The 23,379-nt window shown below is 43.9% G+C and overlaps 1 protein-coding gene across 5 annotated transcripts in view; it reads right to left on the reverse strand.

The window, feature by feature from the left end:
- NCKAP5 (NCK associated protein 5) overlaps positions 1 to 23,379 on the reverse strand; it is a 1,064,528-nt gene that overhangs the window by 967,636 nt on the left and 73,513 nt on the right. For 2 of the 5 annotated variants that reach the window (XM_027082620.1, XM_027082622.1), the window contains exon 1: positions 2,454 to 2,686. The exons of 2 other annotated variants lie outside the window; for them this stretch is intronic. The gene's annotated coding sequence lies outside the window, so the exon portion shown is untranslated. Of the gene's footprint in view, positions 1 to 2,453; positions 2,687 to 23,379 lie in introns of those variants that run through there. One more of the 5 variants, XM_027082619.1, reaches the window with a different exon arrangement.

Below are 23,379 nucleotides of genomic sequence, written 5' to 3' on the forward strand. Positions count from 1 at the left end.
TTGAACTACCATACTACTATACTCTGTACTAGGTGCCGTGGATATAGGAAGTATTGAAATATAGCCCTGGCTTTTGATGGAAAGAGGTTCTTAACTAGGTAGCATAGAGCTTCAGATCCCACAGCAAAAATCAGCACAGGATACCATGAGGCTCCAAAGAAGAAAATCATCACTTCAACTTGAAGAATCCACAGAGGCATCCCATAGGCAGGGGTGTCAGGGGCAAGGAAGGCTCCAGGGAGAAAGAGGAATGCAGGGTGTTAGTGGAATCTAGTTGAATGTTAGCACTGGAGGTCCAGGCTGCAGTGAGATAATGAGGGTGAGGGGTAAGAATCCATGAGAAAGTAACGTTTCCACAGGCAAGAGGAGCCCCAAAGAAGGGGAAGACAAGTAACGTGTGGTCAATAAAAGAAGTCTGAGACTTGGAAGTAAAGCAGAAACAGAAAATGTCAGAACTGGGAACCACCTTCGGTCTCTCAACCTGCACCTGATGCAAAGTACCTTCCGTACTATTCCACTGCCTGAAATGCCCGGCTTGCCTTTAGGTCATCAACTGTCAAATAATCACAGACTGCTCTTTGGTTCTCTAGCCAAAATAATGAGGAACAGAGTTGTTAAGAAACATACCCAGAGCCAAAGACAAAACAGGAATGTTCTCTCTTTACCAGACCACCTTCATCTACACCTTCACACAGCCCAGCTCCTGCAAGAAGGCTAGGAACCACACGTGGGTCCTATTTCTTCTACAACCTGGAAGAACTGAAATGTGAAATGCATGCCGGGACAAGCACGGGAGGCTGAGTTTCTAGTTGGAGCTCTGCCATGGTCTTGCTGGGTGACTTTGGACCAATCATTTCCCCTCCTCATGCCTCAGGTTTTCTTCTGCAAAAGATAAGCTTTGAATAATGGTTTGGAAACTGTTTTAGTAGCACGTCCCTTTCTTTAAGTAAAAATTCACCTAAAGCATTGAGCTTTAATACATAAAACATATCCAGTGCTAACTAGTATATATAGGATGGATAAACAAGTTCCTACTGTATAGCACAGGGAACTGTATTCAATATCCTGTGATGAACCATAATGGAAAGGAATATATATATATGTATAACTGAGTCACTTTGCTGTACAGCAGAAATTAATACAACACTGTAAATCAACTATACTTCAATAAAATTTTTTTAAAAATCATATGCAAGAGAGTGTGCTCTGATGGAAAAATCTGGAGTTGACAAACACGCAGAAGGAGGCTGCCCACCTTAGAACTCCATGGAAAACAGTCGAATATTTTAGGAGTTTTCAGGCAGTGGCTTCTTACAATTCTCTGAGACCAGAGAAAAAGGGAAAGGCAGGGAAGGCTGTCCCTGCTCTTGTGGGCTGCTGACAGAGCCGCTGAATGGAGGAACAGCTGGGTCTCCTGTACGGAGTCACGGGGCTCACGTGCAGGACGTAACAGACTAACAGCCGCTTGTCAATCCGTGCAGCAGGGCTGTCAGGACTGGATGGCAGGCATCAGCCAGGTTGCGCTACTAATTACAAGGGGCTAAATTCACTGCAGGCACTCAGGTGCAAACCCAGCAGCGAGAAGCATGCAGCAGAAAGACAAATCCACGTGGCTCTGACGCAGAACTTCCAGGTGGCCCAGGGCAACCGTGATGAGAGGGGGCCCGGGTTCAGGCTGGCGGCACACAGATCCCACCCTTCCCACTCCCCGAAGAATATTTGGAGAGTTTGAAAGAGTTGGGAGGAAAGTGAAAGCGAGGTTGTGGATCTCACGTCCCCACCGAGCTGAGTGTCAAAGTTGAACTTTTTCAGCAGTACCTGCGTTCAGGTTCCCAGAAAACAAGTCAGAACAGCAAACATTTCTCCAGGTACTTAAAGGGAAGAAATCCAGATAGAAACGGTTTCCATTCCAAAACATTTGTCTATACTTTCGAACTCCCTGAGAATGAATGAGCTTATGAGTGTGCGTGCGTTTGGGAGGAGGGTGTAGGCAAGAAGGGAAGGAGACATTGAACGACACGCACATATTAGAAATCTATAAACCACAGGAACGATGAGAGATGAAAATCAAGAGTGGGTTTTCCCTTCCAGCACACTGGTTGATTAAAAATTAGTCTTTACAGTTTTCTATTAAAATTCCTAGGTCAACCTAATAGTTTCTGTATGGTTGGTGGCTTTTTATTTAAAAAAATAAAGAAAAGAAAATTGCCAACCTCCCTGCAGAGGCAAATTAAGATCAGGAATCCAGTACCCTGTTATCTATGTGCTGAGTCCTCTGCACCTACCCCTTCAACCTCAGCGCACTGTAATTACTACTTGAAACAAATGCATACTTGTGGCAGTGACAGAGCCCGGAGAAATACGTACACATCACCATCTCACTTTAAAAGCAAAGCAAGCTGTATAAATACGAAAAACTGTTACAAGAGTTTTTAAAATTCCAACAGTCTTACTTGTCAGCTCTGCAGTCAACACATCTCACAGTCCTGGAGACAAACACAGGAACTGCAACAACTCTCTCCAGCCAAACATTTCCTCCCGGGTTGATCCTCTGTTTATTTGTGAAGCATGAAAAGGCCGGGCTCACAGAACACGCGCAGTTTCTCTGAACAGCCGAAGCGGCAGCAAAAGTTCCTGCCGCGAATTCAGAGCAAGTTTGCGGAGATCCGCTGCTCCCAGGGCTGCGGCTCCGTGGTTGCTCGGAGCTTGTAAATATAAGCTCCGTGGCCAAAGTCCCACATGACATCACCGGCAGCTGCTTATTGTTGAGTCTTTATTAACTGACTGTCAAAAAGAAAGGAGGGGGTGGGGAGGAAAAGTATCTTTTCTGCAGCAAAAACCGGGCATCTCCGAGTGGATTCCAGTGATGCAAGCGTAAATAATCCCATTGATTCAAATTTTCAAGAGCCTGGTTTCCCTCAGGACAGATCGTTTCTCCTGAAAAAGGCAGAGAATCGCCTCCACCGATTGACGCTGGCTAAACTGAAGCCATGGAAGAGCCAGCGGGCTCCTAACAAGTTGTTACCCACCTGTTTCCAGTCTGCTTCAGAGTCTGACGATTCATGAATAAATGAATTATTAGTTACGTCTTACATCGCCTAACAACTTTTATGTGATATATATATATATATATATATATATATATATATATATATACCTGGCTGACTTTTTTTTTCTAGATGGCTTGTCCTGAGTTGCAACGCTTTTTAGGTACACTAAAAAGTTTTTCAACTTGGGATAGGGGCTCCCTGAAATGTAGCCAAAATTGTGTGTGTGTAAATCGGAGGGTTCTTTTCTGAGAAGAGCTCTGAAAGGCTTCTTCAGATTCTTAATGACCTTCCTACACCACTCCCATCATGCCAAAAAAATCAATCAATAAATAAGCTTTGCCAAGTATCTCTAATCATCTCAAGTACTGTAAGCCACGCTCACTTCCAACTAGCAAGATAAAAATGTGCCCTTTCCCTGCTGTTTTCCACGCTCTCAAGGAATCTCCCTTCTTCTCTGAGCTGGTTCTTACTCATGGTTTTTACAGTTTTCTCCCCATGCACACCTCCCCGCCACCTGAGAAATCCACAAATCCTACACCACATCCCTGCCATGAAGTCTGGACACCCTAGCCCACTGCTTTCCTTCCTTCCTCTGAACTGCTATAATGATGCTGACTATATTTATTTGCTGCTTTTTATATACTGACTTGTATTTTTAGCTTGTTTTTTAGCCATCTGTGTTTCTGTCTCCTCGAGTCACTTTGAAAGGTCTCTGAGGGCAGCCATTGTGTTGTGTTATTTGTTTATACACAAACCTCCTGCCATAGTGAATCTTAAGCAGAAATGGGGGGAGAAGGACCTTGAGGGCTGAGGCAGGAACAGTTAGCAGAGTCCATGGAATGGGGTGTATGTTTAGATAAGCACTCTCCCTGCCCTTGGAAAACAATGACCTCGCATCTCACTGGTCACCACATGAGTGGATGCTCTTTGGCACGTCCAAAAATTATTTTTTTCTAAGAGCAGTGATAGATTATTGATTTGGTGGGGTATCAAGGCCTTCAAATATTCCACTTTGATGTAGGAATCAGCTAAAGATAGTGCCTATCTCATATGCCACTAATGGGTTTAAATCAACACAGTATTTATGGAAAGCAAATTAGAGGTACCTTAATTTTTTTTAAGTACAAACCCTTAGACCCAGCAATTCCACTTTTCCAGAGGGACCCTGCAGATATGCTCACGAAAGCGCCTAAGGATATAAGCTCAAGAATGTTCTTTGCAGCATTATTTGTAAACCAATAAAGTAGAGACAACTTAAATATACATCAATATGAGAAAAGGTAGGTATACAAATGATGGTACATGTATAGTATAAAAATCTTAGAAAAAATTGAGGTAACTGCATATACTGACATGGAAAGAAGTAGGCAGGAGCTTGTTGAATGAATAAAGCAAAGTGTAGCAAATGATAGGAAGAATTATACACACTGTTAGCACTGCTTATCCTTGGGGAGTTAGATAAGGGAACTTTCACTTTTTGTTTTTCTGTGTGGTTTGACATTGTTTTCAATGAGCATGTTCCACTTTTGTTATTAAAAAAATAATAAAAGTACAAGAGTGTATAATTTTCAAAATAAATCACAAGGAGAAACCTAGCTACTCCTTCGACAGATGTCTGACATATAGTAAATGCTCAGTAAATGTCTGTTGATTGGACGCAGATTTGTGGCATTTCTACTAGGATGCAGTAGTACGTGGAGATGGACTGGGGTAACAAGGAAGGAGAACCAGGCACCAGATTTTTATTCCTGATGGAACGACCGACATTCTTTCCCTTACATTTAAGGACTAATTTGAAAACCTCTTGGACTCTGTCCACTGTAAGAAATGATTAAAGTTAAGTGCTCAGAACATAAAGTGCTGACCTTTCCTTGTGCAACTGCTGTTTGACAAATGGAGTTTTAATGTAAGACAAGCAAGAACCGCTTTGGTTCAGTTCACTGGTTGCCAGCAAGCTCTGGAGGGAGAGTCAGGAAACTGGTAAGGACACAGGTTTGCCCAGCATCTTGTCATGGCTGGTCGAACATTAAGGAATTCTTCAGGGTGAGGTTAGGAAAGTCTAGTCCACACAGAGTCTTCGGAGCTTTATTACGGAGGCACTCAGGGCTTTGAAATCAGTGGGCTAAAGTGATGGCACCAAACACAGCTCTGTCTCACTACATAGAGCCTCTAGGCCTCCATAGTGGAAACTCACAAACATAAGCCATATACTAGATATCAATACCACATTTTTCCTTAGGGAAAGAAAAAAAGTCCAAGGAAAAAAATGACTGAAAATTTCCACCAAGGTAGATAGGTTTCTCAAAGCACTATTTCCATTACTCTAGAGAAAACATATTGGACCCTTGTCTTACTTCCTAGTGAGAAGATATGTCTGTAATCATTTCATGAAAAATGAGGGACTTCCCTGGCGGCGCAGTGGTTAAGAATCCACCTGCCAATGCAGGGGACACGGGTTCAAGCCAAGGTCCGGGAAGATCCCACATGCCACGGAGCAACTAAGCCCGTGCGCCACAACTACTGAAGCCTGCGTGCTCTAGCGCCAGTGCTCTGCAACAAAAGAAGCCACCACAATGAGAAGTCTGCGCACCACAACGAAGAGTAGCCCCTGCTCGCTGCAACTAGAGAAAGCCTGCGTGCAGCAACGAAGACCCAACACAGCCAAAAATAATAAATAAATTAAAATAAATTAATTTCAAAAAAAAGAAAAATGAAAGCACAGCCATATTTCTTACTTGTTTTTATGATCTATTTATCCACAGATCATAGGAACCTGAGGCCGGATTCTTCTATTTAAAAGCACATTTGGAGCCCCTTGGGTGTGATAGGGTCACACTTTTTCAGCTGAGAGGTAAAGACAAGCATTTAACTTGACTTACAATTTGGTAAGGGGATGGGCGGGGTTTTCTTCCCCACCTGTACCAGGGGATCATTAATGCTGCTGCCAAAATCACCTCCACCTGCTGAGATGCTTGGCCCAGCTTCCCTTCCAGTGCCTTCTAGTGCTTCATTCAGGCAATTTTCCCTCTCCCCACGAGACTGCCGTCCTCAAGGGAGGATGGCCGGGCAGGTATAACAGGCATACGTGTGTCTGTTTACCTGTTCATTATTTTTAAAGTCTTAAGACGTATTCTTCATGTTTAAGTGTTTTCTGTCTTAAACTGGAAAATCTCTAAAGTCAGAGATAGTAATTAGATCTGCAAGATGTGAAACACAGCCAAGAGGTCCCTTGAAGGTTTTTACTGCTGACGGCTCCTACCAAGGCTGTCCTCAGATCGTTTCTACCTCCAGTGTCTAATTTCCCCTCTATCTCCCCCTCTTATCCTATTAAACACGTATAACTACTGCCATTTATCAAGCATTCATATGTGCCATTTGCTTTAAACACAACATCTAATTTACCTTTGAAATATCCCAATGAGTTAATACTATCACTACCACTCCCCTTTTACAACCAAGGAAACTGAGGCCCAGAGAGAAATGTTATTTAAGTGGTGTGATTCTGATCACACAAATAATAAGCGGTCGAGCCACCATTTCAACTCTGCCTGACCTTCCAGCATCCCAAGGGAGGCCTAGATCCCTCTGAGGATTATAAATATTGAACAGAGAGTTGGGAAACCAATATGAATAAGGGCAAACTGGAATTTAGAAACGTGTAGCCATCATTAAAGTACTCAGTTCTGATTCCTATACACAGACGGCAGTGACATTCAGACTTCAATCTTGAATGAGTGTGACTTCTGCTGCTCTCTGTAACCCAGCCTCTCTGCTTGGCCCTTAGAGGAGATAAGTTGTAGGCCTCAAAGACCATGAGACTCAGACTCACAGGGCTTAATCCCAGAGCATCACTGTGGAGTAAGCGCTCCATGCCCTTGGAGGTGCACAAGATCCAGGTGCAGGAAGGAGAAAATGTTGGAGGGCAGGCATTTAATCATGTTTACGGCCTGTTTCCCCTTTACACTGAGAACCTTCAGTAACTCCTGTTCCTTTGTTCAAGGAGGTAATGGTTCTACCAGGGCTTAAGACACAGCCTGTGGCCAGCGAGCCTGCCCTGTAAGAGTTAACATGATCAGAAATGGGAAGCAGAGGTGTTAGAAGGAACACTTCACACAGCAACGCTTCAGCATTTCCTAAACAAATCAGCATGGTTCTGAGAGTATGAGTCCCTGGGGTACCTGAAAATCTGCATGTTTAGAAAGTGACCCACATCATTCTCATGCAGATGGGCCTCAGACCGTATTTTTTTTTTTAATATCTTTATTGGAGTATAATTGCTTTACAATGGTGTGTTAGTTTCTGCTTTATAACAAAGTGAATCAGCTGTACATATACATATATCCTGTATTTTAAGAAACACTGTTTATACCAAGAGAAGTAAATATATGACTCTCTTATCTATGATCAGACATTGATAAAGGTCAGGTCCATTGTCCCTCGGAAATTCCTGGTGACCCTCATCTGCAATAGATCACGCCTGACACAACGTTGGGACACCAAGTGCAACTTGGAAAAGACACAGCAGGTGCCACACGGATGGTCCCAAACACGTAGTCGGATAAAGACATTTATAGGTTTTCCTTGCTGCCAATGTCACTGTAGTCCCCATACATAAATCCAACAAAAACAAGAGTAAACCATAAAGTGTGAAGTCCAACGAAGTTCAGATTACTCCCATGACAGAGGCTTAGATGCATTTCATGATAGATAGATCATATTTCCAGCCTAGAAATGCTTTCTTTTTTCCAAGGGGGAGGGAGGGCAGCGTGCCGTATGCAGCCTATTTACTGGCTTGTTGACACTCTTGAGACACCAGGGACCTTTGGGGGGCGGGGGGCTGATATGGCAGATGCCCGTTGAAAGAGGAGGTGGAGGGAAGGGATAAAAAATTTGAGCATCTATGACGATTAGCCTGGGACCTGCCCTGGAAATGTGGTGATATCCCCCTCATACATTTGCTTTCTCCACCAGCTTGGGCTCCAGGCCCAACCCCGGGAGGTACAGCGAGGGTTAATGCTCCCTAAGGCACTGGAAGCTTTTGATGAAAGGCCCCGAATAAGTGTAAAGTATCACCTCGAAGTTGGAGGATTTGGTTTCAGCTTCCTCATTGTGCTGTTGACAGTGCATACTGTGAGTTTGACGTTTTTAACTACTTTGCTGGCCCCAAATAAAAAGGGCTGGGCGAGAGGAGGTGGAAAAAGGGGAGAGGATGGGGGAGCCATAGTCCTGCCCTGACTTTGATTTTACACAAATCAACGTACAGCATTAAAATCTGGAATCGCAAGCCGGGTCCAACCATGCTGCTTCGAAGATTCATGTAAATTCAGTAAACTAGTAGATGTGTGTTGCGTTCCTTCTAACCTTAGGACAGAGAAGCCTCAAGGGACATAGCTGTCTGTAAACTGAGAGCATTTTGTGGCCCGTGGTGATTGTCTAAATAAAAAGGCCCTGAGTTCCATTTGCACCAGCTATGGAGAGGCATTAAAATCAGTGATAGCACTCAGGAAAGGAACGGGACAGCCACTGGCTTTCCCAGGGTGGTGCCTGAGACCAGGATTATGGTGTGATGAGTGCCTTTAATAAAGCCTGCCCTGAATGGCATTGACAGTCAGCTCCCCAGGGTTCCTGAAACCCTGGGGCTCTGGCACACCCTAGCCCTGCCCCACCTCCTCTTACCAGCCCCTGCCAGCAGCCCAGGATCAGAGGCCTAGAGGAAAGGCTGCTAACACCGAGGATGCCCCAGGGTAGAGGCAGGGTGGGTCCACAGGGGACAGGGCTCAGGCTCAGAAACCTCTGTCTGCATTTACCCAAAAGGTCAGCAGAGCCCTGGGCCGGCTGGGGCACAGTCCAGAGGCCCCAGCGTTCCTCCTTTCATGCTGACAAAGCCTCTTAAGTTGAAAAGACAAAAGTGGGAACTGTGGTCAGGGGTCTGTTGGAGGGGCGGACTGGAGGAGGGGTGCGCCTTTTCTTCTTTCCTCTTTTTTTTTTTTTTCCCTTTGGAAGTGAGCACACACACATACACACTCAGGAGTTCTTTTTTCTGGTCGCCTGATATTTCAGGCCCCAGAAACACCTTATTTTTGTGGCAAATATTCCTCAAAGGCTCCTTAGAAAGGCATTCTTACAGATCAGTGAGAGAGACGGCCCTCTCTGCAGTGTGTCCCCAACAAACAGCCCTGGGAAGTCAACAGCAAGGGCAGGGATGGAGGGGCCAGGGCAGGGGAGAGCTGCAAGCTCAGGTGCAAAGAGCACCTGGAGAAACCCAGGGCCCATGCTGCAAGGGATGCAGCAGGCAGGCTGGGCCCCAGGCGGCTTGCCCAGGTCCAGGGCAGACACAGGAAAGCAACGGTCACCAGTGCAAGCAGGGGTGATGCAGATTTGGCCTCTCCCACCAATGTCCCCCCCGCAAAAGAAAGTGCCCCTTATTTCCTCACATTCCCAGGCAAAGCTCACTATGGTGTGGAGATATGGTCCTCTGTCCAGGAAACTATGGTATTAAAAGCCTCCATAGGGAATTCCCTGGCTGTCCAGTGGTTGGGACTCCCCGCTTTCACTGCCGAGGGCCTGGGTTCAATCCCCGGTCGGGGAACTAAGATCCCGCAAGCTGCATGGCACAGCCAGAAAAAAATTAAAATTAAATTACAAAATTTTTATAAGCCTCCATAATTCTCCTGAGGAGTCAGAAAGCCTAAGGGACCCAACTCTGGGCTATAAGACCTTTGTAGATAATGAAGCCCCGCGGCTCTGTTGTCACTGCTGTTTTAAACATTATACCTTAAATTAATCCAGGGGAATTGCTTTAAAAGAGATTAAGCCTTTTCCAGGTACAATAACCTATTGTGAAACCTAAAACTCTGCTGGTGGGGAAATTATTTTAAAGCAGAGCCTTCCTATTAACAAAGGAGAATGGCCATTCAATATATTGGTTATCGTTTATTATTTTCACTAATTATAATAATGTAAGTACCATTGGTCAAAGTCACGAGATGCTATTGTTAGGTAGAAATCGCTTAAGGCTATGGCTAATACCTTCGGAATAAGTATTAAATTCCTGACCTACTGTATAGCACAGGGAACTACACTCAACATCTTGTAATAACCTGTAATGGAAAAGAATCTGAAAAAGAATATATATAATATATATATATACACGCACACACATATATATGTATATATACATATATGTATATACACATACATGTATGTATAACTGAATCGCTTTTTTGTATATTTGAAACTAACACAACATTGTAAATGAACTATACTTCAATAAATAAAAGATAAATTCCTTGTTTAGAGTGTAAGAGGCTTGGGAACGTTATTTCAGCAATAGGATACTTTTGAGATGAAATCTTGGGCAGATTTCGGCTACATACAGCAGTTCAGAGAATGGTATCCCTGGGAGAGGTCCTACAGCCCATCCTGCCAGCCCTCACCTCCTCCCACCTGCAGAAAAGAGCCGAGAGAAGACACGCATTTACAGGTGGGGCTGGATGAACTGAGCTAAATGACATTATGCTGTCTGCTTTATCCTGTATTGACCTCTGCCCTCTGAGCCCCTTGTCCCCATGCCTTCTGCACTGCCCAGTTTGGTACTTCAATATGCACGGCAAGGACTACTGTGTTCCCATTTGCTTTTTGTAGGCAACTCTTACCTCGCAAGCACACTGCTGTCATCTTGACACAGAGACCCTATTCTACATGTCAGGAGTTCCCTCTGTGCCAGCCTGGTACTAGGCATGTACAAGCTGTTTGTTCCAGTTGGAGGAGGAGACAAAGTCACTGGAGGCCTAAGAGTTAAGAGCAAGCAGGTAGATGTGATCCAACTTGGGATGCCAGGGACAGGCTTAAGTGGGTGGTGAGGTGGCCGGGGGGCGGGGCGGGGGGGCAAGGGACAAGATCTCAGGTAAATAAATCTGACTTTCTTCTCTGTCGTCTTCTTTTTTTCCTTCTTCAGCACCCTCTTCCAAGTCACATGTCAGATACAGATGATCATATCTGCCTGTTTCCCTAAGCTGCAATTAGCATCATTTAATGGTGAACAATATGTTGGGAGTCCAGAGAAAATAATATATGATTGTCTAACAAATGTCATATGAACTCAAGGGTTACAAGGAGGTATTAATCTTTGAGATCACTATCTTTTCACTATCTTGAATTTGCTCATTCATCCACTGAGTCATTCACCAAACATTATATGGAGCAGTTTACAGCGTACACAACGAATTCTCATTGAGCACCTCCTGAATTCCAGGCTCTATGTATATTGTGGAATCTGAGTAGCTCTGAATACTCAGAGAATAGTCTTTGGGGGTCTACTGATTGGGAGATATAATGGAAAAATACATTGAAAAAGGTATCTCCACCCCTATTTTGGTTAAAAAAAAAAGTCAACCTATAGAGGCATTAGTCTTAGGGGGAGAGGTGGTAACTCTCTCATAACTGAGAGATTATTATAACTCTTATAACTGAGATTATGTGTTAGAAAAGTAAAGGCAACCTGTCAATAAAGTACAGGGAAGTGAGCATGATGCGCCAGCCTCTTGGCTACAAAGAGCAAGTTCTTAGTGGGGAGCCCAGTTCTTCACTGGAAATGTAATTGTTGACCGAGCGTGAACTATGGTTTGTATGAGGTCAGAAAGTCCAAAGGTCACAGTGAGTGAAACGTATCAGCTTGTCAGCCTTTCCTGGAACACATTCCATATTTTGGAAACAAGGTAAGCAGATGTCGCTCTCATTGTAATATAGAGACAAGATCAGTTCCCACCAAACCCTTTGGGTCTTGGACTTGGAGGAAGGAACCCCTAGAAATGCACTCCTGAAGCAGGTAAACCCACCCTCACCCACCCGACTCCCCAGTCCCAAACTTCCAAACCAGCCCTACAGCATGTCCAGTCCTAGGAGAGACTCACTCACTCTGGGAGGGGGGAGGGGTAGATATGCCAGAGAGTAGAATTGGGCTTCTCACTAACTTTGAAACACTTATCACCCCTCTGGTGAGTGAGTAGGAAGGAAGGAAGGAAAGAATATTCCAGAATCCACGAGGTCAGGACACACGCAGAGAGAGGGTTGTTCCATTATACACGTGGGCACAGGAACACCCTGATCTGGACCAAAGACACTGGCTCATGACCTGGCCTGACCTCTCTGACACTGTAAGTATTCGGGGGCATTATGACACTTGGCTCTGGTATGCATCCTAGATTTATCGCCTCTTTTACTCTTCGTTCCCCGTCCTTGGCAGTTCGTTCCAAATCATTTTCTCTTTCAATTCATCGCCCTCATGTTCAGTTTCCAATTGACCTATATTTATTAGTTGCCAAGTACATGTGAGGCACTGCAGGAACCATCAATAATGCCTCTGTTCCCTGTCACTCTAAACAGAAAAATATCTGCCCGTGGTTTCCCAACCCTCTGCTCTTCCATTATTCCATGGCTTCAGTTGTAACCCCGTGAGGTGGTTTGGAAAAGACTTGATATCAACCCACGTAGGACCCAAGTTTTGTACTAAAAGGCAAGCATCCTGGGAAACCCCTCAGTCCGGGCTGATGAAGAGGATTGATCAGGGACTTCCTTGGTGGTCCAGCAGTGAAGGCTCTGCGCTCCTAATGCAGGGGGCCCGGGTTCGATCCCTGGTCAGGGAACTAGATCCCGCAACTAAAGAGCCTGCATGCCGCAACTAAAAAAAAGAGCCCGCCTGCCGCAACTAAAGATCCCGCACACTGCAAAGAAGATCCCGTGGGCCGCAGCTAAGACCCAGTGCAAATAAATAAATAAATATTAAAATTTTAAAAAAGAGGGTTGATCACTCTAAACCCACCACAGTTTCTATTAGCAACTTCCCAAAGCCTCAAAAAAAAAAAAAATGCAAGTGGAAATGGTATATTTCTATAGAGGTTCCTCAACACCCCCCAGATTGCTGTCAGTCCCTCCCATACGAAGATTCCGCTTGGCTTCCTCTCTTCCCTGTTGAGACCCGCTTCCTATAAAAACATAAACCTCTGTTCCATTCTGTGTATCCATCTTCCCAGCCATCCTTCCTTCCTTCAGCATTATCCCTTACCCTTGGGCGACCTCCTTTTCTTCCCCGACCCATCTCAGTAAAAGGCATTTGGCCAAGTTGTGAAGTCTTTACAAAGAGATGTTGTAGTACGCCTTCCTGGGAAGGCTGCAGCCTTTAGTGGGGAATTGAACCTGTGGACTCGCACCACCAGATCCCTCCACAAGCGGCAGAGATCCCCCAGCTGCCAGCGCCGCAGGATTTGCCTCGCCCAAGGGCCCATCCTTCCCAAAGTGAGCTTATCCATGTAGGAATATAAAGGCCAGGATATTCTGAGTTGACTTGGGTCACGCCAAGGGCCATATGCATTCCCCAGCTGCCTGGAGGCTTAGCTGGGGCTTTGCCAGGCCTGAATCACACGGTTTGCCTTCTCCTTGTGTCCCATCCAAATTCCTCCCTGCCCTTCTGCAGGTGTCTACATCCAGTCAACATCCCACAATAGCCTAACCCAATCAATATAAGACTCAGTTTCTGCTTCCAGAGAACCCAACCTGTGTCATAACCTCCAACCTTGAGAACTTTAGGTAAAAACGGGGAAAGTACGGTTTCTCCAGAATAATCAAAATCTGTTTCCTTAGATAACCAGGACGCTGAATCAGGGTGAGAAACTGTAATCTGAAAAGCCACAGCACAGGCTGCAGTGTGGAAGCAACCGAAGAGATAATCTGAAAGAAACACACACTGAAAGCAGAACAGCAGCTTTAATAATTAAATAAGGGGCTTCCCTGGTGGCGCAGCGGTTGAGAATCTGCCTGCCAATGCAGGGGACACGGGTTTGAGCCCTGGTCTGGGAAGATCCCACGTGCCGTGGAGCAACTGGGCCCATGAGCCACAACTACTGAGCCTGCGCGTCTGGAGCCTGTGCTCCGCAACAAGAGAGGCCGCGATAGTGAGAGGCCCGCCCACTGCGATGAAGAGTGGCCCCCGCTCGCCGCAACTGGAGAAAGCCCTCGCACAGAAACGAAGACCCAATGCAGCCAAAAATAAATACATAAATAAATAAAAATATATTAAAAAAATAATTAAATAAGATGCGTAAGGTCAAATAATCGCAGCAGGAACTATAATGACCATAAATGCATATATAGCACTAGTGTGTGCCAAATGCCGTTCCCAGCACTTTAAGTGTCTTAGCTCAGTTAAGTCTCACTACAGTCGCGTGACTTAGGTCCTTCCATTATCCTCTTTTTACAGTGAAGAAACTGAGGCACACTTGGGTGGAGTAACTGCTCAAAGCTGCGCAGCCAATGTGTAGGCAGAGCTAGGATTTTTAACTAAACAGCTGGACCTAAAGCCTCCACCAAACTGTCACTCTACGTGATGTGAATGTAGTATGTGTACTCCATGTATTTATAAAGAAACTAGAGAAGAGGGTGAACGGTAGTGAGAGACCAGGAAGGGAGGAACCTGAAGACACACAGGACTCAAAGGGACAGGTCAGATGGGACGTGAGAACAGCACACCACAGCAGAGACCTTGATTCTCTAGCAGGATTCTGGCCTTGCTTCCATACTTCCTTTATAGGACAGGAGGCCAGTTCAGGGTTGACCAGCCTAGGTCCACATGTAAAAGCAGATAAGTGAATGTACCTGGAGAGAGAAAAGGATTGGAATGCAGGAATAAAGACAGATCTTGACAGAAATAGGAAGTAAACATGACTCAGTGGAAGGGAAACAAGTGATAAGATTAATGTCCTCATCCCATGGCAATAAACATCACCCTCCAGCATCAATAGACTACATAAATATTTTGATGGCCCTCCTCTCTCCCTAGATAAGGAAATCCTCTGTGTTAAACTGAGATACACCCGGGCCCAAATTCAAACCTCCATGTCAATGTCCCTGGGGTATCACATGTGTACCTTTCTCTCTCCATTTTTATTTCGCCGTGAAAACGCAATCGCTTTAATTCCCAGCAAATAGGATAGATAAAGAACACACCATCAGTATTTTGGGCTTCTGTACATGTCGACACAAAAAACAGAGATGAAATGGTTTTCCTTTCCTTTTATCCAACTGGGATGCTGCAGAGAAGCTAGAAAAACCGATAAGCCAACACATCAATCCAAGGGTACAGGGGCCAGCCATGGATTCCTTCACTGATACTCAAGAAGCCCAAGTCTCCTGGTTTCCCTTGTGAATTGTTTGCTTGCCCATGAGTTACTGCTGAACTGGGAGAACCCAGGTCACTGCTGCTTCTTGGAGATGAATTTTTAAACCACATCCTACCTTCTGCTTCTTGGTAGGAGAAAATAAAAAATTTGAAGATAAATATATTTTTTTTAAATTCTACATTGCAAATTCCTCATATTCCAAGTCTTTAGTCAAAGAGGATCTAAATTCCTGTGCCTCTGTTTCTCTGAGCTCTGTATTATTCAGATGGATGTGGAAATTGAACCCCAGGCTAGAGGCATAGAAGGGAAAACAGCTATTTTCTCTTATACCGTGGAAACCCTGTGTAGCACAGGGTACTAAGGAGAAATGAACAGCTTTAATAACTGGGGGGGATGGCTGCCTCTACCTTAGCCAGCGTAATGCAGTTACGGTGCAGCATAGATCACAGTGTCTCATGCAGACTGTCTCTTGAAGGCTCAGGAAAGCCTCTTACTCACTTAGAACAAATTAGCACGGTTTATTTCCAAGACAGATTCAGCATTTCCCCACAAGCTTTAATCACCTCTCGGTACCTTACAACATTCAGTGTGCACACCCTCAGAGGTAAGGGAACATTGTGGATGGACTTCTCTTTTGCACGTGACGCTTCCATCCTGAATACACAATAATACCATTAAAAATAATAATAATGCTCATTAATTTTTAAGACCATGTCTCAGGCATTTGTGCAAATATACAAATGCATGACACACCCAGAATGTGTAATCATTATAAAGTCTCTCTCTCTCTCTCTCTCTCTCTCACACACACACACACACACACAGAGTTTTAGAAAGTAGTTCCAAGCTCAATAGCTATTTGCAATCAGTTATTAAAAAGCTCAACTGACATCCTGTTTCTTCCCTTTTCTTCCAATCTCCTTTCTCTTTCCCTTCTTCTTGCCCATCCTTCTAACATGATTTAAGTCAAGAAGAATGTAATCATATCTACATTAGGCCCTAGCACTCACTCTTTTTTTTTTTTTTGCGGTACGTGGGCCTCTCACTGTTGTGGCCTCTCCCGTTGCGGAGCACAGGCTCCGGACGCACAGGCTCAGCGGCCATGGCTCACGGGCCCAGCCGCTCTGCGGCATGTGGGATCTTCCCGGACCGGGGCACGAACCCGTGCCCCCTGCATCGGCAGGCAGACTCTCAACCACTGCGCCACCAGGGAAGCCCAGCACTCACTCTTTTTCAGAACTCTGTTTCACACGGAATGACCTCATCACAAGTTAATCCTCCATTGCTGCTAAAATAAATCTCTATTGAATGAGGACATTTGTTTCCCTCCCTTCAATAGGAGTTTAAAATTTTTAAAACGTAAACTTGGGAAGGAAATGTCTCAGATGCATCTGGGTTCCCGGAGAATAGCATCAGAATGCTGCATGCTTTGTAAGACATGGCTGGAGGTGGTTATCTAATGAGACGCCTGCACCTCTTTCCTTTCCTCATCCGCCTCCTGTTGCGGGGATTCTTCCTTTCCTACAGAGAATGCGTCTTTCTCTTTGGAACACACTGGCTAACTTGGGCCCCTCTGTTCTGCTTGGTGGAATCTCATTGGCTGTCCCGAGGCCCAGGTGTCAGTTTGGGAATGCGTCCTCCTAGGGCAGGCATCTGGCCCTGGGTCCTTGGCAAACCAACTGTGACAGGTTCCTCCGACAGCTGCAGTGACAGGCTGTGCTTCCAGGTGATTACATAATCCTGCTTTCTGGCCTGCTCATGTGTTTGGATTGGAGCCATTTCCCTGGAACAGGGATGAACCAAACAGGGCTGTCTGCTCAGTGACCACAGCTCTGTGTCTATGGGCTGAGGTCCCCTCTGAAATTATGAAATGTCTCCTTATCTTTCCCAGGCCACTCAGACCCAGAGTTCTCACAGATATGCCCTTGGAAACAGGAGATCCTCCATTTGCCTGAAATGAGGCTGGAATTTCACGTTTCATTGTAAATCATTGTTAAATTGGATAGCTCTGCTTTGAAAAGCAGCAGCTGATTCTAATACTGGCTAGACTATATTCCTTTTTTGCGATATTGGGCATGCCCATGCAATACACATTCGACTACATGTGTACGCCAGATGAAGATACGGATCAAGGAGAGGTATACTTACTGTATTTACATTTTCCAAAGACACAACACCATGTCGTGAAGAAATAATTAAAAGACTGCTTTTTAGTGAAGCTTAATGGTGCTGGTATGCAAACGCCAGTGGCCTCCCACTGAAAAAACACAAATCCACAGTAGGTGGTCGTTTAATTTAATGATAGCTAAACTGCTGCAAGGGGATACTACAGACAGTGGTTTTTAAAGTGTGGTCCCTGGACCGCAGCATCATTGTCACCTGGAAGCCTATTGGAAATGCAAATTCTCAGGCCCAAACGTACCTACTGAATCAGAAACTCTGTGAGTGGGACTCAACAATGGTTCAACAAGCCTCCACCCCCCAAATCTGTTAATTTGGGATTAACGGATATATACTACTGTATATAAAAGAGATAAACAACAAGGACCTACTGTATAGCACAGGGAACTATATTCAACACCTTGTAATAACCTATAATGGAAAAGAATCTGAAAAAGAAAAAATATATATATAACTGAATCCCTTTGCTGTACACCTGAATCATTGTAAATCAATTATACTTCAATAAAAAATAATAATTAAAAAAAAAGGCCCCCACCCCAGGTGATTCTGACACAAGAAAAGTTTGAGAACATTCTAGGTGAAGCTGGGGCTTGATGTGGTCTAATTGAGGGAGTGTGAGTGTTGCTCTAGAGATTTACACGTGCTCTCCGAATAATCACTCCATCATGATCCACTCCTACTTCAGCTACATCTAATTCATGCTGCTCCTACTTTCTGCTAAAAGGTGCTACTACCAGCTGTTTAATTCTCTGCTCCCACTCAATTATACCCTCTATACACATAGTAGTAATTAGCTGGTGACTGCTGTAATATGTGCAGCTCTGCAGACATCCAGATACATCAGCTCACCATTAAATTCTACCCAAAATCCCTCCAAGGAACAGACATAAAAGTCCCCATTTTATAGATGGTGGTAATCTAAGTTGCCAGTGGTGTTTCAATTAAGACAATGTAAAAACAGCTCTGGGTTCACCCTTTGTTCTAATGAATGGCATGTTTCCAGTCTCCTGGTCCCGTCAACCTGGTATGAAATCTGAACTCCTAAGACAATTCTCTAAGCCTCACTCAGCCTTGACCAGATAAGAAGTTGGGATAGGAATATACTGTTATCTGTTCAAGATGTCTCCAGTCAGGTAATAAAAAATTTTCATAGACAAAATCATTTTGCAGATCAGAGTTTGGGATGATGACCACTGTTGCTGAGGTCATGGTGAGACAGGCATCTTCATACAATGCCAACAGGAGTTGTAAACTGGTACAACCTTTCTAGGAAGCAATTTGGCATATCATTTGACTTCATAATTACACTTCTTGGAACTGATCAAAAGGCAATTGTCCAGAGATGGAAAAAATGATTAATATATAAGAAATTTCTAAAACAAACAAGGAATTTCTAATTTTATTTTTAAATGAAAAATGGGAATAATCTACATTTCAAATAATACGTGGTTAAATAAACTAGTTCTTCCACAAGACGGACTATAATGCAGACTTTTATAAATAGATTTTTGAGCACAATTTATTAAAAAATAATCACAAGACACTTAAGTGAAAACAGCAGGATACAAAATTTTATAAACAGTGAGATCCCATTTTTTTTTTTAATTGTAAGTTAACACACAGAGATAGGCATTGAAAGTAACTGAATAGAAACCACTGACATATTAGGAGTGGTTACAGTATTTTATGATACCAAACCTGGGAAAAAATATTATCCCCATTTACAGATGAGGGAACGGAGGTCCATAAACACAAGCTAGATGGTCAAAAATGACTTAATAAATAGAGATCAAGGTCAAGCTTGTCTGGATCAAAGCCCATGCTTTGCAGACTCTATTGTCTAAAATTTCTGGTAGCTTAAGTGGTCTGACACATCATGGTTAGAATTGGGAATGCCAGCTAGGGTTTCTTACTTTTCTTGCTGTTCTATTGCAAGGAAAACACAAAGTATCATTTGGTCATAGGTCACAGACCAACCTCCATCTAGATTTCCTCCAAGTATTTCAAGAAACACTGATAATAAAATTTTACAATTATTGGGAATTCTCAGGCAGTCCAGTGGTTGGGACTCCTCGCTTTCACTGCCAAGGGCCCGGGTTCAATCCCTGGTTGGGGAACTAGGATTCCACAAGCCATGCAGTGCGGTCAAGGAAAAAAAAATTTTTTTAATTAAAAAAAATTACAATTATTGAACGCATAATATATATTAGGCATGCGCTAATCATTTTATGCGTTATTCCATTTAATAGTTTTTATGACAATGTTCTATATACTATAATGTTCTATGTATTATATATGTGATATATATATATAATAACATTCTGTATACTATAACGTTCTGTATACTATAAGCACTATTCACCTTATTTCACAAATGAGAAAACTGAGACTCAGAGGGTTTTAGTATCTGCCCAGTACACACAGGTAGAAAGTAACAATTCCAGAATTCAAACCATCTGTTGGACTACAGAAAAGTCTATGCTGCTCTGAATTTCTCCATTCTGAAATCTCTCTAGAGAAAAAGATTCCTCCAACTCCTCCCATCTCTTACTCTGGCATCAGGTTTCTGTGTTTTGGCATAAATAATATCTTGGCATGGTGCTGATCATTAAAAAAGAAAAAGTGAGAAGCACTGTTGGCCCTGTAAGAGCCTGGGATTAAGTATGAGCTGATATTAGAGATAATCGGCAGATCTGGCCTTTTCTCCTTAACACCTTCAGCACAGAGTTCATGAAGAGCTTAGATCTTCGACAGTAAAAGTTCATTCAGTTACAATGAATTCAGACCCTTAGTAGGGCCTCATTAAATACTTAAGTGTTAATGATCAGCTGAAGCCAAACGCTCTCTACGAATGTAAAGGCCTGTGTCTCAGAACTGTCCAGCAAGCTGCCAACACAAGTGCCATGTGACCGGCAGGCCAATAATACCCTCGCTGAATCCCCCGTCACTTCCTTCCCTTCTGCTTCAAATTCCTGGCCCGTTCCTGAGCACCTCTGTACTTGACCTGAGCGCTTATCTCCTTGCCCTCACTCACCCTTGAGAGCTGATGCTTTATGTGGGTGACCTACCATCACCTCGACTTCCTTCCTCAACAGTCTCTCACTTATTTTTGGATCACATATAACAATGTCAACTTCAGGAAAAGAGGTACCAGGTGATCCTCAGGGTCTGGTGCTCCCAGTGGGCTCTCCTCCAACAAAAGAAAACCATACATGCTCACTTAGATGTGAAGTACTGGGAAAAGAGTACTAGCTAAATTCATGCCCAATTTGCCTTCTCCTAAGCCTCAGGGTGGGGGTATGAGCAGATTATAGTCAGTTGGCATTTGATCTCATTTTAAGACAGCAACACACACACACACACACACAGGCAGGCACATGCACACACACAAATTACCTTCAGGAACAAGGCAGGTGACCTAAGTGAAGAGCAGAGTGGGGACAGTAAGGAACGGTGGGGACTGTAATGAATAGGAAAGTTCATAGCCAGCTAAAGGCATTAAGATCTAGTTTTTTAAATACTTAGTGGACCAAACAAAAGAGGTCTCCAGCCAGTCCACTATCTATGAATTAGACAATCCATTTTTAGCCTTGGCTAATTGTACTTCCATCAAAAGTTGAATTCAGGGGAAAATAGGATACTGAGACTCATACTACGGGTATGCCCTGGCCCTAATCTCGTAGGCTATCCTCAATGCCCTGGAAGCTCTCCTCATTTCCCTTCATGAAGCAACAGGCTGGCACCAAATTTCACCATGATATCAGTCATCATAATTTTTAAGAACAAGCAGTAAGAACAAGAATTCAGGAGCGAGATTGCTTGAGTTTGAATCCTAGTACACCATTTAGTAGCTAGGTAACCTTGAGGAATTTACTTAATCAGGCTCAGATCTGTAAAATGCAGAGACTAATGACACCACCATCTCATAGAGCTGTTGTAAATTACTTAGAACAATGCCTGGCACATAATAAAGGTTCATCGTCAGATAACAATCATTGTAGGACCAACCAAAATGCCTCATGTCTGCATCTGGGAGATAACCTGAGTATGACATACTCAGTCATCTCTCAGTTTGGCAGGGAACATTGGAATGGAAAAATCCAGAATAATTACATCTTCCTGGGAAAGACATTGATGTGGATGACAGAAGAGGACTTATATTTTGTACACACAGTCTCCACCTGAAGGGAAGGACGGGAAGAGTCTTCAGTGGGGCAGAGGAGAGGTAGGTGGGGTTTGAAACTGGGTTTGTCCCAGTCTGAAATGCAGACAGTACAGGGAAAGAGTTGGCCCTCACCAACTTCCCTGCACTGTGAGGATGAGGTCTTCCTGGCACCTCCCTCTCCCCTAGCCTCTCTTAACCTCATCTTAATTTGAAAACACCTTGTCATCAGCGTCCAACTCATGCCTCTCTCTTCTTCAAATCACCCATGCTAGGATATTGCCTTTTTCTCCCCAACTCTAACAAAGATGCCAAATTTTTACAAAGGAAGCAGTTTGATTTTCTAAATCACAGGATAGTGTAATGACGGATCACTCCATTTGCATTTTAATTTTTATCCCCCATCAAGACTTTCCAGTCCCTCTAGTACAGCATTTTTCAAATCATTGTTCATAACCCGCTGGTGGTTAAATCAGCTTAATGAGTCCAGAACAGTATTTTGTTATGGAAATAAAATTGAAAATGTTAAAATAGAATTAAGAAGAATAGAAAATATAGTGCAAGCCATGTACTAAATGTATCTATATCTGTCAACTGCGTCCTAATGTAAAATGTATTTCTTTCTTTTTCTTCTTTTTTTTTTTTGCGGTATGCGGGCCTCTCACTGTTGTGTCCTCTTCCGTTGTGGAGCACAGGCTCCAGACGCGCAGGCTCAGCGGCCATGGCTCATGGGCCCAGCCGCTCCGCGGCATGTGGGATCTTCCCTGACTGGGGCACGAACCCGTGTCCCCTGCATCGGCAGGCAGACTCTCAACCACTGCGCCACCAGGGAAGCCCTAAAATGTATTTCTTATTGCATGTCCGTGATTAAAAGGACATGCACATTTAAGAAATACAGCTTTAATGTCTCGTAGTCTCATGTGCTTGGGTTCTGGCATAATGAAACTCATGATTCCCTTCCTCCCTCCCTCCCTCCCTCCCTCCCTTCCTTCCTTCCTCCATTCATCAAGAATATATGAAGAATCTACAGAAAGCCAGGCACTGTTCTAGGCACTAGAGATATAGAAGGAAACAAAATCCATAAAGTTCCTTATCTCCTGGAACTTACATTCCAGAAGGAGAAGTTAGGCAATAAGCACATAAACAAAAGTATACCTAGCCTGTAAATTAAGGATAAGTTATAGAGAATAAGTAGGTGTGGCAGAGATGGAGATGGTATGGTTGGTTGGAAAATGTGTCTCTAATATGGGGTCATTGAAGCAGACCTGAGATAAAGGGGGAAGCAGATCATAAGAATATCTAGGAACACGTGTTCCAGGCAAAGGGACCAGTGGAGCAAAGGCCTTGAGGTGATAACCTGCTTGGTGCTGAGAAGAATGGCAGGGATCCAGCGTGATTTGGGGGAGGGAACGAGGGGACAAGTGGGTGGAAAATGAAATGGGGTGATGGGGTGAAGATCATGTAGCCGCTGCAGACAGGGATAGAACCCTGGTGTGCACTTGAAGCAAGATGCAGACCCACTAGTGGTTTTGAGGCAGAGGACTGACCTCATCTCACTTACATTTCTAAAGGAACACTAGGACTCCTGGGAAAAGATGAACTGCAGAGAAGTAAGAGAGGACATGGGGACACCAGCCAGGACACTGGTCATACACAGAGTGACATGGTAGGTGGCTCTGACCAGAAAAAGAGCAGTGGAGGTGTCAGGATGTGCTCAGATTTGGGATACTTTAAATGTAGACCAGACACATTGATGAGGTAAATATAAGTGTGAAAGAAATTTAAAAAGCAAGAATAAATCCAAGAATTT

Source organism: Aethalodelphis obliquidens, unplaced genomic scaffold (genome assembly GCF_003676395.1).
Source record: "Aethalodelphis obliquidens isolate GAN/ISIS:26980383/991018 unplaced genomic scaffold, ASM367639v1 scaffold47, whole genome shotgun sequence".
In the NCBI taxonomy this organism is placed as follows: Eukaryota; Metazoa; Chordata; class Mammalia; order Artiodactyla; family Delphinidae; genus Aethalodelphis; species Aethalodelphis obliquidens.